The 18,476-nt window shown below is 24.3% G+C and overlaps 1 protein-coding gene across 3 annotated transcripts in view; it reads left to right on the plus strand.

Moving 5' to 3' along the window:
• LOC113548813 overlaps positions 1-18,476 on the plus strand; it is a 162,562-nt gene that overhangs the window by 16,963 nt on the left and 127,123 nt on the right. For all 3 annotated transcript variants that reach the window (XM_026949887.1, XM_026949888.1, XM_026949886.1), the window contains exon 2: positions 8,727-8,783. The gene's annotated coding sequence lies outside the window, so the exon portion shown is untranslated. The remainder of the gene's footprint in view (positions 1-8,726; positions 8,784-18,476) is intronic.

Genomic DNA, 18,476 nt, shown 5'->3' on the forward strand with positions numbered 1-18,476 from the left:
ATAGTTCAAAATACGATGCATTTTAGGTATATAAATAGGTATTTTATATACGAAATATATAATATTTATGAATTGAAAAATATGGATGAAACTCGGAACGCATTAAAAAAAATGTCCAAGTATAAAATAATTCTACGTGTTAATATCTGATAAATAAATTATTATTTTTAAACACGTGGCGTATTATGTATAAATATATTTTTTCATTGATCTTTTAAGTAATTAATAAACTTAACGATGGATAAAATTAATTTTGTCTCAGCTTTTTTTTTAAGACCTATATAAAAAAAAGTATCTAATTAATTAATAATTATATATTTTTTTATTTCCATTGTTAAAAACTTTCAACAATACAAAGAACATTTTTAATTATCAATAATTGTGTTAAGTTTTGCGTGACACTTATTATTTTTTAATGTATCTATGTTTATTGAACAATCAAATTAACTAGAAAAAAAAATAAAAATATTCCATCAAATAGGCGTATAACTATGATGAATAAATATATAAAATCTATAGTTTATTATTTCAAAAATCTAATCAATCATTATCAATAACAATTTTTAAATTAAAGATGCTTATGGTTTTTTACCTTTATTAAATAATTTATATTGTATGATATTTTTACGGCACAATTCTTATTTTATCTTCCAATATAATAAGTATAATATGAAGGTGAGATATTATTTTCTAAAATATTCTCAACAGTAATAATCATTAACAATAAGTAATCAGTAATAATCATTATTATTGGGATTGCATAATTGTGGTTACACGGCGTTTTAAATAGGCATTTCGGGTACACTAGTGTTGTGAGTTCATTATATTATTAATAATATTATAGTAAACACCTATTATAATAATTTTATTGTTGTCAAAAATAATAAGATAAAATATTATTTATATAATCTCATATACTTATAATTAAATATAAATTATTGTCATCCATTCATAAATATATATATAGATATAGATATGTACATGTTAATAGTATATTTTTATATATAATATTATAAACATTAAAAATAACTATTATATATTACTAATAATTATTTAAAGCTGTTTTTGTTTATGGTTTTTAGTTGTCTGTACTGAGATCACAGTTATTTCTGTAATTATAGTTCCACTTTAGCCATATTTATATACATTCGTCTCGGATGATTTAAGGCCAAATTACTTACTCACTGGATTTCCACGTTTACCTACGACTAGGCAATTCATCTAGTCATCTGCCATATTTTTATAGTTCTGAAATAATACTGTACCCCAAGTCCCAAAAATGTATAAAAAGAATTACGAGATGTCAGATCTTAATTTTCTTGAAAGCTGTGATTTTTTTTCGATATCCTTGAACTTGAATTAAATTTAACTACCCTAAAATTTAAAATTAACCAATATCGAGTGTTATTTGATATGAATTATGAATATTTTTTCTTTATTATTAATACTCAAAATTGCAGTCAACTATAATTAAAAGTAACCAGAAACCATAAAATAATATATCACGAATACAAAAATCACCCACATTTAATAAATCACGAAGTAATGAACAACCAAAAAATCTACATATATGAACACATTTACCCGTAGTGATATAATTTGTTTATAATTGTAAGACGGAAATAAGCAGTATTATAAAATATTTACTTATAACATACCGCTCACTGCTCAGTAACAACATTAGTTTCTGCCATGAAAACAATTAGTGAGAAGAGAAATAACGCACCCGAGAATAAAGCCTAATGCTATTTATTTTGAGTATACAGATGAAGAACAAATGATGCATTTGTTTTTGACCTATACACCAAAACCACTTAAAAAATAAATGCGAATTTCCGACGAAATCGTTTACAGATTTAAGTCTAATGAAAGTAATTTATGCGTGATGTATAATTTATATTAATTTTCATCTAGTCTCATCCTAATATTTTTATTTTATTTACGATTTGATTGTATACCTTTTCATACGTAAGGGGAGAGGAGAGTTATACAAATTCCAAAAATATTCATACATATAAGTATTTATATACATATAAACATCTAATATTTCCAAACGTTTTATCTTTTATATTACTATGAAAAAAAAAAAAAAAATACAGAAATATAATTTCAAATAACAATAATTTGTTTTGTGTAGAATATAACATACAGAGTGATTTACCAAAAACGCCCATTCCCTTTTTTCTTTAATAATAGAGTTATTCAAATTATTTTGATTCTTGTAATTTTTAAATACACTCAAAGACTATATTTTAGAATATTTAAGATTTTTTTACCATTTAAAGACGGTTTAATGTCGTTACAAATTTCTGTGTTTCAAATGGAAACCTTCTCCTTTTTGTAAAATTTAATAACTCAGAAATCTCTCTTTCGAATTTCAATTTAGATATATAAAATTTTATTTAAAAAGATCTGCTAAAAAATTTACAAAAAAAAAAATAGAAGTTTGTAGTTTGTTTCATCACAAAAATATTTTTAAGTAGTACAAAACATATCAATTATTTAAAAATATGGTATTTAAGTGTAATTAAGAGTTTCAAAAATCCAATTTTTAGATAAATCCAATATTAAAAAAAAAAAATGGGTGTGAGCGTCGTATTATCTTATTAATAGTTTTTTGGGCTGGTTACGACATTTTTTTTTTGTCAGTAATTTCTGACTGTTATAATTTCCAAGGAAACTTAACAATAACTTAAATTTTATCGATTAACCGTTATTAGGTTATATTGATAATTCTTTATTTGATTTTATCGATTGATTATTTTGTATTAGTTATATGTAACTTATTTTAGGTAATTGTTGAAATGACAATAAAAAATTAACAATATATTATTAGTAATCAGTATTTTGTTATCCGATTTTGTATTAAGCAATAAATCGTATTTTTTGACATACCTGAATTTTTTATGTTAAATTTGTTACTTTTAGAACAAATATCACCAAATGCAGCGAGACCATATCGAGTTTTTTCAGTAGTTATTATAAAGCGATTGAGTTGTTTAGTATTGTTTACCTTCAACGCAGTACGTGAATATTGAATATGTGTTTTTATGGTAAATAAAATAATATTAAGTTAAAATGTTGAAAATGTATACAATATTTATATATTTTCGACAAATTTACTAGGTTATAGTTTTAAATCATAACGTTAATGGTGAGGCTTAAATCTTTAGACTGGAGAAGTTGAAAAATAAATAATTCAGGCATGATGAATATATTATCGATAAAAATTAACTTGTTTGTAATTTATTTCTGTTGATAGCAAGATTAGTCAAAATCATTTTTTATTTAATTCCTATCAGTTAGTTAATATTAAATATTTCTTCACATAAAAATACATTTTAACGAAATCCTAGACTAATTTGTAGAATTCTAACTAATTGTCAAGGTAATTGAATATTGATACAAGCTGCAATTCGTTAAGTAAATATATGTTCAATAAACTTTCGTGTGTTTAACTTTGTTTATTTAGTTCAATTTAAATTTGGTTATAAACAAAAATTATTTATTTTTATTAAAATGTTGATTATTTTTATATTTGATATTTATTTACCAAATCAAATTTAATAATTATTTTCCTGTGGTATTTGCCTTTTATAGCAAATTTATTTTAAATTATATATAGACTTTCAATAAGTATAGAATTGTTGACATAAAATTAGCGGGTTTTCTATTAAACATAATTTATTAATAACTGTAAATTCACTTAAATAGGAATAACAGTGACAATAACGGATATTCGAAAAATTCAATTTTTAAGTTTTCAATTATTGTTTAATTAAAAAAAAAAAAAAAAAAAATGATGTCTTAATTGATTATTTTATAGATTGTTTGATGACAGTAATTAATAATAAGATATATTATTATTTGAAAAACATAATAACTTTTTAAATATTATAATTATAAAAAACGTATAACATATTCTTGTCACACAGTAGTATAGTACCTACATAAGCGCAACTAGAACTCTATTTCTGGGTAGGCTAAATTGATATTAGCGACCCGTGGGGCTTTACCCCTATACCAGTAGTATTGATTATTAACACTAACACAAAAAACTGGGTAGGCTAACTCAAGCCCCCCCCCCCTATTGCGCTTATGAGTTCCTACCTACTTGTAAAAAAACATATAATAAAAATTGAGGTTAGTTCTAGTTACCAATAAAAGTAAAATAATAATAAGTGATAATGGTAACACTAATATATCACAATAAGAAAAATTGTATAGAACCTGAGTAATAATTTTGACTTGATGTTTTCATTTGATTTAAATATATTATACACATATGATAATTATTCAATTTTGTACATTATCTATATAAATTAAAACGCTTTGTTGGTTACGTATATTAGATATTAGCACTCAGTTATTACTTCTATGATAATAATAAAGATTTATTTGATATTTACTTTATTATACACAGTATAATGTCAGCTGGTAGAAAAAAAATTGAACAACAATTTGTTGTGGTTACAAATTTCATATTCGGCCGAATTCCTGAAAAAATATCAAGTTTAATATACTTGACGTCACAAAATCTAATAAACGCTGTTATAATTTAAATAAATCTGTTGTTTAATTTTCGTTTTAGGGTTTTTATTCGAGTTTCCATCGGAGATTCGATTAAAAAGCGTAAGGTTACGGCTGGGAATGCTTCTGGATTAACAAGATACGCGCGACATATTTTGCGAGTAGTATCATTAAAATAGTTTGGAACGTTATCTTAATATTTGGTATTTTTTTTTTTTGTAACCACTGTGAGCGCAGCTAATTATTTTAACCATGTCGATATTTCACAGTAATTATTTTTAGTAAACATTTAATGTAAATGCATCTATTCTAACGTACCATATATTGTAAAAGGTGATTTATTTATGAAGTTACGACGAAAACTATGTTTATTATATGGTTATATAAATAATATTTATTGTGATAAAGTAATAATAACGCGAGGTAATCTATCAACAGTTCATGATCTAATAACCGTGTATATGTTTATTCAATTATCCCTTAAGATATATTATGATAGCAGTATCATGTGAATAAAATCACAATTTCCAATTAAATCTTAGTTTTTTTTTAAAAATATAACTCAAACAGTATGAATTGAAAAAACTTGAAATATTTCACTGTTACTTTAGTTATAATTTTCTATATTCCATATAATTTTCAAAATATTTAAACTAATTTTAAGTTATTTAAAGGCGTAAAATTAATAAATTCAAGTGAAAATACCAGGTACCAAAAGCAATAACACTTTTATAATTATTGTATCTCTGCATAATCCAAAGACTTTATATTCTATTACTATAAATTAATATTGGCTCAAAACATGATTATTGGGACTATAGATTGTCTATCTTAGCCGGAGAATGTATTTACATGACAAAATCGGTATTTTGTCTATTGCGTTAAGTGAGCAGCAGCAAATTCTTAAAGCCAATTGAAAACGCTCCCTAAAAGTATAACGTGCGTGGAATTATTCGATTTTTGTTTTCAATAATCATCGTGAAAGCTATCGTAGGTTTAGTATGATATATCATAACTGTTTAAGTCGTTCAAGAATACGGGTTTTCCGTAAAAATCGATTATAATTTTATATATAACCTACTACACTTTTATAGTATACTATACCTATCGCATCATAGTCTTCGAACGTTATTTTTCGATTTCTTGGAGAATAGGTCACCGTGAACTTATATTTTACACCACCCCTGTTGAGGAGTGGGTGGGGTGAATGATAAAAATAACGAATACCCACGAGGCGCACCGCGAGAACTTATTTTGAAGCGTAGTTGGGAACATTTTTTGTGGTCGTCAAAGATACCCGGAGTGCGAGGTAGGTATTCGAAAATCAATTTTTGCGCTGTTGAAATCATTTTAAAACTGTGTCGTGGGGACATGGCGCCGGATATACCATGGCGTTTTGTCTCGCAGTTGATACGATTAATAAACTTCTCTTGCACTACATCCAATTCATATCAAGGACACAGACAACTTAAATATAACATTTACGATACAGCGGGTATAGTAAACTGATGCCGTAAAATTTAGTTACTAGTATGTGTAACAAAAACTGGATGGCATAAAATATATAAATTATATTTTAAAATTAAAATATGTATTTAACATTAATATTAATATCAAAAAGATAATTATTATAGTATCTTATAATTATTTTTTTGTGATTGATTAGATACTCCTATTGTTTCTTTGTATACATATTTGTGAGACTAGCTTCTATATAAGGAACAAAAACTTTGATGAGCTTCTTTCTGAATGTTGCAACAGTGCTAAACTGGTCAAATAATTTGATACCCAATTACACAAGAACATATAATCAATTAATGGGAAATTATTAATGTTTGTTTTACTTTTATAAGTTTTTTCGTGTTTAACAATAATTTAGTAAAGGATTGTCGGTAGATTTTATAATAGGTATTCTGAAAATATTTGCATTACTTTTTAAAACTTTCATGCAGAACTTTCTTATAGATCTGTGTGAATTTATTTACCACTTCACGTACGTCATGAAGATTTTATGATACTAAGAAGTTTTTCTTTTTTCTTTTTTCTTTTTATTATGTTCAGCTGTTGTATTGTCCCAAATTAAACGAAATCGAAATGTGATCAACTGAAAATTAACAAGAAAAAATAATAAGGCAAAAAAGACGAATTTTCATGCATAAAAAAACTCCTCCCCCCATAAATCACCTGCATGCAATGTGGCTCATAATGTATACTGTATAATATTAGGTAAACCGGGTGATTTATTTAACGTATGACACTCATTATTTCAAAAACTATTAACGTTTTGGAAAATAATTTTTTTACATATCATTTTTGATGTTAAAAAAATTATATATATATTTTTTTAGATTTTTGCTTTTTCAAATGATAACCTGCATTTTTAATTTATTATCTTAATGCAAAATTTTGTTTGCAGTACTTTTATGCAAGTATAAAAATTGAATTTTTGACCATTAGTTTATGAGTTATAAGTACCTATTTAAAGTTTTGATGAACAGATTGGAGTGTTACACAGGGGCCTTAGCATTCAAAATGTTGACCTACTACTTTGCGCATATAAATTTTAAATACTTTTAAACAAACAATAAACTATACTCCTAAGAAATATCAAAATACTTCGAATAATATTTTGCTTAGGAATAAGAAATTCAAATTTATGTTTTCTTGTAAAAGAATTAAACACTTCAAATTCAATGACGATAATAAACATTTTTTCTTTCCTAAAATGTCGTTTTTAATGATTTAAAACAATGTAAAATAAATATTTTTAAAAACGTGTTTTATGATATAACGAATATCCTATAAGTTACGTTAAATGGATTATCCATATTGTGTATTTCTCGTGGTGGTGTTAAAATGATTGAAAAATATAAAAATTATTATCCTTATGTATAAAATATAGTGGCTATAATAATATTATGTATTTATATCAGTTATAAAGGTGAATGTATAATAACAGATGTATAATATACAAACAGTGTAGACTTCAGCCGTGGATGACCTATTCAGAGTTTGGAATAACTCGACAGATATTTTAAAAAACTAGCCACAAATATATATCTTCAGGATTAAGGATGGTGACATACGTGTATATGTTATAGTGATTTATGTAAAAAATAATGTCAACTAACAACAGCTGGTTATCATTACATCCTTTATTATTATTCTGTGTTTACTGTATACAATTTAGCTGGCAGTTGTACGAAACTTACTTCAAGTGTATAACATTATATTTTTAACGATGTCTTTGTCACTCTTATTTTTTTTATACTAACTACGTAACATACACAACAAACTTGTGATCTGTAATTAAAAAAAAAAACGACATCGCGTTAATAAGCGCTGTAGAAAATATGACAACAGCGTCAGTCAGGTTAACACTGCAATAAAGTTATTATTTATTCAAAACATAATGATTATATTTTCACATCCGTGAAAATAAATATATATATTCTATATACAAATCGTATACTATAAGATAATTTACCAAACATGATAAACCCCTAAAATTATTATTTTGTAATTAATTAATCATTTATTATAATGGTTCATGTACAATAAAAACTATTTTAGATATTTTTAAAATCATTTTTAATGACTATTATCTTAAATATAAACATACTAATAATTGAGAAACTACTATTAAGTATATCAACATTTTCAAAAAAATCATTCAATATATAATTTACGGTAAAAAGAAGTACTTTTGTTTAAAAACATAAGTTTGTATTGCCACAGAACACTCTTCAGTAGTATAAAAATGCTCAAGAATTTGAAAATATCAAAAATTCTAAAAATCAACATTTTAATTAATTAATTATTATTTATTAAATTAAAAAAATAGATCCTCAAGTGGCGAATATACTTAGTGATCACTCAGTATATTGTCAACGAGTAGTAATTTAAATTTTTTATTTTTATTCATTATTGAAGCATGTATTTATAATAAATGTTATATATGCATAATTATTTATTAGTAATTTATCTGATAAAAAATTGAATCCTATTTTAAGTACAAGTTATGCGTTTGTTTAAGATAAATACTGCAAAATGATTTTATTTTATAACTAAATCAACAGTTCATAGTAATACTAGAGTAATAATTATTAATTATATATCATTTAATTTTAAATTATGGTTAATCATTACATTTTTTAACAGAATATTTATTTATAGTTCAACATTTTTGATTATAGGCCAAGATTTATCGGAACAACAAGATTGTAGACATTTTTCAATAAACAGTAGATGAGGTAAATATTAGTTATTTTCATATGCTGCATATGATGCAAGACAAATGTGTATTGTTTTTGCTTTTATTTTTTTAGAGTAACAGTTCATTTGGCAATTATTATATATAATATAATATGTGTGTGTGTGTGTGTGTGTATGTGTGTGTGTGTGTGTAGTGTTTGTATAATTATATAGTGTCTGCAAAGTTTTGAGTCATGACACTAGAATTCCAAGTGACCCCAAGTGTGTTGCTTATTAATGAAAATATCAGTCAAATACTAGGGTAAATTAAAACAAAATACAAAAAATATTAGTTTATTTATACCCGTCTATTTTGTGATTAGACCTGCACTAAATTTTTAAATGAAATATTTCTTATACGGTACAAAATAAATATAATTATTTCGATTGAAATGCTATATCGAGTTATAGTCGGATGCATTAATTAAACTAAGTACTTATCTCAAAGATGGTTCTGTGAAATTTGTATTAATAAAATTACACGCTTCTAAAAAAAATATGTTTCTCTCGGGAGTTCTTTTGTTTACTATTTATCATTTCTATACGAGTCATAATTGAATCTTTTTAAATATATATATATGTATAAAATATAAATGATTGGTTAAAAATGTTTTTTAATAGTTTTTGTTTAAATTTAGGTATTTTTTATTACTAATAAAAACTTTGATATTTTTTACTTGTTATTATTTTTATTCATTAATGATTTTATAAATTTATATAATATCGAAAACTTTTTTCATAGTTCAAGGCTTCTCGGATGTCGGAAATATAATCCCGCAAGCTCCCTTGCCACGACAAAGTGGCTCCCATTCAATATTTTAATAGTGTTATAATTTCGATAATTTTATTCTGTATTTTTGTAATATTATCACATATCACCTTAAATATATAAAAAAATATATCTATATATAAGTTAAAAAAAAGTTCTAGGGAGGATCTATCCTGCTTCCCACAAAAATGCGCCACTGGAATAAAATCATGCTAGTAAAGATTAAAATTATAAGTTCAGCAATTTATTCAAAATTATATCTTTATTATTTCAAATATTTTCAAAGTATTTAACTTTAAATATTCAAAATAGAGTCACTACTATTCATTTTTGTTAAATTTTTGATAACTGTATTCAAAAGTTACAAACCATTATTGTTTATGACATAGAAAAATGTACTAAGTATTCTAATTTGTATATTTTAAAATTCCATCACAATCTCTTAAAATTCCTAGAATTACGTTATCGGATAGGTGGAAGATTTAGATTTTACTTTACTCGAATTTCTTAAATGCGTCCCTTTGGGCCAGCATTCAAATATAATGCCCAGATATAACGTATACAAATCCGAGCTGCAATCAGAATTAGACCTTTATTTGTATTTATCTTTGGGATGCAGTTGCCAGCTAGTATACAACTAAATTTAACGTTCGACCTTCACTTTATATATTTTATTTTGATGAATACTTCTTATTAATGCATGTTAAATAATTAAATTGTTAAATGATTAACGTGACGTAGTATAATAATAATAAAAATTTATCATTGGTATTTAGTACTCTGAATCTTAAGTACTGTATCATTTTATTTGGCTCAGAATTTGCCACCTTTGTAAATCTTCCCCTTCTCCCTTAATACGCTGATGTGTGTATCGTATAAGTCTTAGAGATATTAGATTTTTAAAGTTAAGTTCGTTATTTTTATTGTGCAGATGTGTATAAAAGCCGTTTTTTGAAAATGGTTTAATATTACTTTCTTTAGATTTGATAGTTTTCTAATTTTATTTTTGATAATATTACATTATAACCTTAGGTATAGGATTTCAATAATGTATATACTAGTGAGAGTTTTACTGAGTTAATATAAGAGGAGTTACATGTGTTGAAAGATGAGCTTTTCAGCACATTTTGTACGTTGTATTCGCACTGAACTGATTGTCCTGTTGTCATTGTCCAGTGTGTTTTATTAGCTGAGAATTGAACGTGGCTTTTATGCGCTTTGTTGTGTCTACTTAATACCATTCACCGGAGCTGACAACTAATCAACCCTATCTACAACAATACAGTTGTAGTAGCGGTGGTTCTCTAGGACTTATATTTTACCGATGGCTCACTATATTGTTTGATTTGTTACTTTTATTACATTTGCCATGTGAAAAATGGATATTTGCCCTTTATAATAATGCGACAAAACAGAATTTCGTTCTTAGAATTCAATTTAATGTAAAATACTTATTATCTTTAAATGTATTAGAGGCTCTACGTGTAGGTCTATATGATAGTGTATAGAAATAAAACAATATTTTAGTGGTAATAATGTTTAAAATTATATTGCCGTTATAATATCATAATTAGGTTATATTTCCGCGGAGCAATGGTATTGTATTAAAAAATAAATATGTTAAAATAAGTTTATAGTATAAATAGATAATATCTTAATATAAATAAAAATGTCATTACCTATAGTTAAATTCATAGTAATATAATGTCGGTAAAAGTTATGTTCCACGAATAATGATTTTAAATTATAACAAAATAATTAACATTTTTATTTATCATTTAAATAAGAAATTTCATAAAAATTTGAACTTAAAATATATCTATAAAAATAATTATCCTTAAATATTTTTTAGATTTTATAGTTTCAATATGAACTGTTTACGAGGAATCTTGTATTATGTTTTCATATCTTGGGTATAAAAACAAAAATCCTTATGTATTTTTAACTGCCTACAAAATAATTGCTACATTTTTTAGATTTTTACGAATTATCAAAATTTTAACTTTAGACTTTCAAGTATTTGTACCCGGTGAATAATTTTTAATTAACAGTGTTAAAGAAAAAAAATGAAAACAATTCTTATTCCTTCATGAGGGGGCTAAATAACTATGGCACATACCTCAGTGGCGTTATTTTATATTTTTCTATAGAGGTCAAAGAAATTAAATTATAACATAATGCACAATTGCTAAAACATAATTAAAAAAATAAAAATTTTTAAAATATATTCTATTATAAAGATGTTTAATAAATCATGGATAAATGTAAGAGTGGTTGATTTGTTTTTAAAAATTATATTATTTGAGAAAACCAACGCGTCTATTAACTTGAACTTAAAAACTATACATATTAGTTTCTATCATGACATTAATTGTCTAGCATTTATAAAATAAAAAAAAATGTTAGTTATATTTTTTTACAAATAACCAACCCATTATTGGCTTTTAAAATTGGATTCAGTGACAAATGCCTAGATTTTCCTCTTCCCTCTCAAATGATGTTATTTATTTGATCTTGTTATTTATCGAAAACTATAAGATAATACTATATTTATACACAGTATACAGCTTGTATTTAGCATGAAGAGAGATATTTATTATTTATTATTTTATTTAGCAGAAGGTGATTGTGATAGGTGAAAATGTCTGCGTTTTCTATATTAATACGCGCAAAGAGAATGTTTTAGTATTTTTCATGGACTGTAGATCTTAATGTCCAACAATATATTTTATATTCATAGTGCGTAAAGTAAAAAAAATATATATATATATATATAATAGTATTATACACTCCTTATAGCTCTTACTTGTTAGCTGATAAAATGGGGGATATTAATAATATTTTCGCAGATATATTCAAAATTTATAATACTAGTAATATTACTCGACTTTATACGGGTTAAATTATTAATCTTTCTATCGTTTTCCGTTTTGTTTCAGTTGAAATATATACCTATTACAAACATAGGTAACTACAATAATTAATTTTATGATTTTCTTTTTCTCATCTTCTTAATTTTAGACATATTTCCGACATAACACAAAAATACTGGAGATAGATTAAATGAATCTTAAAATCCAACGTTAATCCAATATCGTCAAGTATTCGTCTTTATGTGTTAACATAAAAAATATGTTCATTGTTCATAATTAAAAAAGCAATTTATTAAAGTATCATTGCAATTATATTGATAAGTATTTTATTTTAAGATTTATTTATTTAAAAAAATATATGATATATTTGTATAAATTATTATAGTATGATATATGTCTACTAATTTTTATAGTAATAAAAAAATGACATACTCGTAGAAATAAAGAAAAATTCATTTTTATGTGTCGATAGGATTATACGATAATAATTTAAACAGCCAACTTTATCACAGATAAATATAATAAGATTGGCCATATAATACTATTACTGTTATTTTGAATGTTAAGCCCCATGTCTGGAAAAACCAAATAATAGCCTCCGTTGTAATACCATTATATTAATTTATTCACCGCAATCCAAAATTAATCTTTTTTTTAATACTCGACCATTGTTTTAATATATTATTATTTTTATTACTTTTAATAATTTGTTATTTTAATATTTTTTAGTAATTAATTCAAAATAAATATGTTAAATAGGTATATAAATAATATATTTTATTAGCGATTTTACGAGAAAGTCAATAAAAGTTTCACTTGCCGTGGTGAAGTGATGACTGACTACTGACCATAATACCTTAATATTTTGTCAAAAACACGTTCACGTATTATAATATTATGATTAATTTTTATAGAGTCTAGCGGTACTTTTGGAAAGATTTGTGACTTTCGGTTTTGGGCGTAAAGACGCCTGGTTCTGCAGTTGTCCACCCGAATCGGGCACATCAGCATTTTTTTTTCTACAAAAACGTACCACAGTTAAAAGCTCGCTGCTCTAGAAGTATAGTTATGGATAAAATACTGTTATAAAAGCACGAATATCCTGGTACTATGTTCGTTTATTGACGCTAACAATAAGTTGCCTCCTGAAGTCAAAAAAATAGATATTTTCCAACGCACCTTAAATTTTAGAATTAACGAAAAAGGCCTAGTACAAGTTGCCTTTTAATGGTTCACTAGTCTTTAAACGTTTCAAAAATATTCAAACATCACATATGAAAATAAAAGTCTAATAATCATGTTTGCCTATTTAGCATTTAAATATATATCAGAGGTTTCAAATGGGCAGAAAGGATTCTATACATGAATAATTTTCCACTGGAAATATAATTGATATTTTGAGTTTCTATATCTATTAGGAGAAAAAATATACTAATATTTAAAGTTAATTATTATCAATAATTAGAATATGTAGATTTTTCTAGATATAAAAAAAAATCACAATAGTTTACTATGATAAAATGAAAAAATATCTCTGTTTACCTATTAAAAACATTGTTTATCATTATATAATATTAATTTATGTTATATTAAATATATGTTGCTGCGCTTACATAATTGTTTACAGTTATAAATATATTCACATTGAATTTATGCACCACTATTTAATTCTAAATGTGGTAACTAGTCTGAACATTTTTGATAGAAAATTTCTATGTATAATTATGTACTCCCTGATGATTGAAGGCAACTAATTCATATTTAAATTTTTATTTACGATAAGAAATGGAGAAAACTGGTATATTTTAACTAGACGTATATACAACGTGTTCCTATTAGTACCTACTTACTGTTGCAGAGGGATACCATCGTTGCATCCACGTGTAAAGATTATAATAGTATGGCATAATATACCATAATATACCGCACATATAGGTATATGCAGTGAAAATTTCAAGGTCTTTTATTTTTTTTCGCACTGTTCTGATATGAAGCCGATACTCATCGCTGTGGGTATATTATATATATTTCTATATAGGTAAAATCTTCTTCTGAACATGAGTTTCCTCGGTAGGTATATATCGTTCATCCTATTCTATTACATCGCTGTAGACGTAGTTCTTATACACTTACAAGTATTCGGTTTATGTTACCTGTATGATGTCGACATTCAATACTACATGTGATCGACGTATTAATTATATAATATTTTGATGAAATTGTTTATTATACGACTATTCGATTACTCTACTAACGCTTCTTTTGCAATAGTTATTAATAGTGAATCATTATAATATTGATATTATCAAAAGTTTTCTGAACATCTTTAAATTGGCAAAGAAAGTAGCTTTCTATATTGTTTGAAAATATTACTAATTAAAATAACACTTTGGAAGTCATTACTCAGCTTTATTGTTTATAAAGTTTATGACTTTATGACATTACGTAAAGTTTTTATCTGTTTTTTTCTTAAAACACTTTTTTGTTACTCTCAGATACAATGTATCAAAAATATGTATATATATTATATTATACTACAATTTATTGTTATAAGATTTTCAAACAAGAAGACGATGATAATCTTAATTCAATTTTGATTTAATTGACATATTATCTTAAATCACAATGATCCGGTTTAAAAATTTATCAAAAGGAAGTATAACTACTTACTTGCTTAAATTATTTCAACGTTTTTTTAACAACATTTTTTAAAGTTATTAATAAGTTCATGTTTTTTTTTTAGATAATTATTTTTATGTAGTTGATTAAATTTAAAAACAGTAAAAAATTCACATGATAATATGTTATGTATAATATTTGTGTTATTAATTATCTTAGAAGTAATATAATATATACTCAAGAATAAATATTTTATACAAGAATATTATAAGTCTGCACTTCTGCAATAATATCTACCGATTGACCTATAATTTGAGTGGCATAGATATTATATGATATACTTAAAATCTCTCAAAAGTGTCAACATATTATTATTTTATTTACATCGGTAATAATACAAGCGTTTTGATGACGATTTTCTCATATAAATGATTGTATGCCGTTATACGCACTATTTACAATTACTATATACACAGTAAATTGTTATCAACACTTAAAATGTTTAATTCTTTGAATTTTTTGTGAAGGTAGTTTTTTCTTTTGAAATGCGTTGGTATTCTTATGATATTCTATTATTATCTCTCAAATGCTGTCATAACGTTAATTATTTTTATCAATGGTTGTGAATCACAATTACTGTAATAATAGGCGATATTGACACAATATTATCCATGAATATAATTAATTAATTAATTAATTGTTATTATAACATTTTCATCCTGGGTGACATGTATCTGTTTGGTCAAAAATCAATAATACGATGGAGGAATTTCGGGAAAGCTAAATATTTGATAAATTCTTGTCATTTTATCACATACTTCATAAAATTGTTCAAGACCTTCTCTCAATTTTCTCTTGTTAATAGAACATAATATATATATATTTAGAGACAATATTACAGGTTGTATAATTATACACATATTATTAGAGTTTTTAAATTTTAATGTTATTAGTATACACGTACTTAGGTAAATATATAATTGTTTATAATGTATATGAGTAATGGACCATTGTGTTTTATAATATAACTAGTTGATCCTGTACGGCATTGCCTATGATAAATTAAATGTGCATGAATTTACCTCTTTTTAAAATCATTTAAATTAAATTATATAGATTTGTTATACAATTATTTGGATAGTTTTGACCAAATATAAAATACAGATCTAAAATCATATCCAATCATAATAACTATTTTATTTTCTTTAACCAATAGAAAAAATATATAAATAAAAAAAAAATAATAATTTTTTGTGAATTAACTATATATTTCACATTTATGTGTTAAAAAGTTAGTATTAAAAAAAAGTCTATAGTATCACGGATCTTGCTGAATTTATTGACGAACATTTTATGAAAATTGGTTTATAACTGAAGATTTGCATAAAAGTTATTTGTTTTAAGCTTTTGATTTTATATAGTAAACACATTTATTAATTGTAGCCTATTCTGTATGGCGTTGCCTGTAAAAAATTAACCAATAGCAATTGATTTAACGTGTCTTAAATTCTATTAAATGTAAATCATACATATTTTTAACACATTTTTTCTATTTCTTTTTGGTGGTTTTAACTAAAACATAAAATACAGGACGATACTAATATCTAATTATAATTAGTAATAACTATTTTATTTTCTCTGATCAATGATAACCATAAATAAACAAAAAAATATTTGTTTTTACGATAGCCAACATATTCATGTGTAAGTATTTATTACATAACATCAATAATGAATAATCATTTTTCATTGATGAATTTTTTTAGGTTAGCACTAATCGATATTATCGTCCACTTAAAATATTTTAATATTAAAAAAATAATTTTTTTAAACTATATCGCGTATATACATGTATTGTGGAGATCATATTAACCACTTGTGCTATTGTCTTTAAATTGAAATTCATTCATATTATTTTAAAAATGCATTTGATCGGAATCGTTTTATTACTCTATGTTATAAATATTATATTTTTATCGACGTTTTTGAAATTATAGGTACCTACTTATAAAGTCTGCTTACGACAAAATATTTTAACATTTATTTAGCACATTTAATATTACTGTTTATTATATTTTTTATTTTTATTATATACGTTATGGGTTGTGATTTAACATTGTTATTTTATACGAGTTATCTTGTACTTAAAATTTCAACTTATAGTAACTTAAAAACTTCAGTTTTTGAGCTGAATATTCGAGTTTATATATCATAATTTGATTATTTAAAATTATATTAATATTCATTGTTAAATTTATAAAATTAAAAAGTCAGTAAAGTATCATTTTAAGTTAAAAATTTTTTTCAAAATATATCCATACATGTATAATTTTATCAAAAAATTTAATAAATTTTAAGTTTATAATGAAAAAAATATCAAAATAGATTTTACAAAAATGCGATGGTTGTTAAATTTCACCTTTTTTTTTGTTGATATTTTTGTGAATTAATGATAGGGAAGTTATATATAAAAAAAAAAAGAATGACAGTATGACATTGTACCATCTGTGACCAATTTTCAATCTATATATATCGATGTATTATAGATACTGTGAATCGACTGGAACAATATTAGATACGTTTTTTCTGCCAAAAAGTGTTTGAAAAAAAAATATAAACCAATAACTAAATGTGATTTTGTAGTCAATGGATTTCTTACTCATAATCCAAAATGGAAAGTACATAAAATACATTAAAGCTGTGAATTGACTTATTTATTTATACGTTGTTTATATTATTTAATAACATTATTCCTCATTGCCCGGATTATTGCCGTCAAAATTGACGTCATGCGTATGTTAAACTATAATGAATTAGGGATTGGATTTATTTTGTTTATTTTAATATTTTTTTTTTACTCGACTTTGTATTTCACCCTAAATAAACCACGAAATACAGTTCACGATGTCGTGAATAAAAACATGAAAACTGTTAGTAGATATTTCTGTGCGTATACTCTGTTTTAAAAGAGAGCAATTGCTATTTGTGTATCGTTAACGATGTGATTGGTTAGTCAAAAACCATGTGATCACTCTATCACCGGGTTAGTAGTGGAAGATAAATAAAAATAAAAAAAAATAAAAAAAAATAAATAAATAAAAAATTAATAAAAATTAATAAATAAAAATCGGTTGTTGACTAATTATTATTTTTTATATTACAGCAGTAGATACCGTCAATATTATTCATATTTTTATAGTTTTCTTTAAAAAAAAATTGATTTTTGTTCTCAGGCCAAAGTTTCTTACTTGATCCATATGTTAACATTAAGCAAAAATTTAAACAACCGATCATTATTATGTATATATTTTTAAACCCCAAAAAAAAATAATTTTTAAAACACTGTTATTTAGGTAAGTATTTATTTAATTTAAATTTATCTTAATGATTTTGATATTTTATTGTCATTTTTTACGCTTGTGGTTGTTAAA

Source organism: Rhopalosiphum maidis, chromosome 4 (genome assembly GCF_003676215.2).
Source record: "Rhopalosiphum maidis isolate BTI-1 chromosome 4, ASM367621v3, whole genome shotgun sequence".
NCBI lineage: Eukaryota > Metazoa > Arthropoda > Insecta > Hemiptera > Aphididae > Rhopalosiphum > Rhopalosiphum maidis.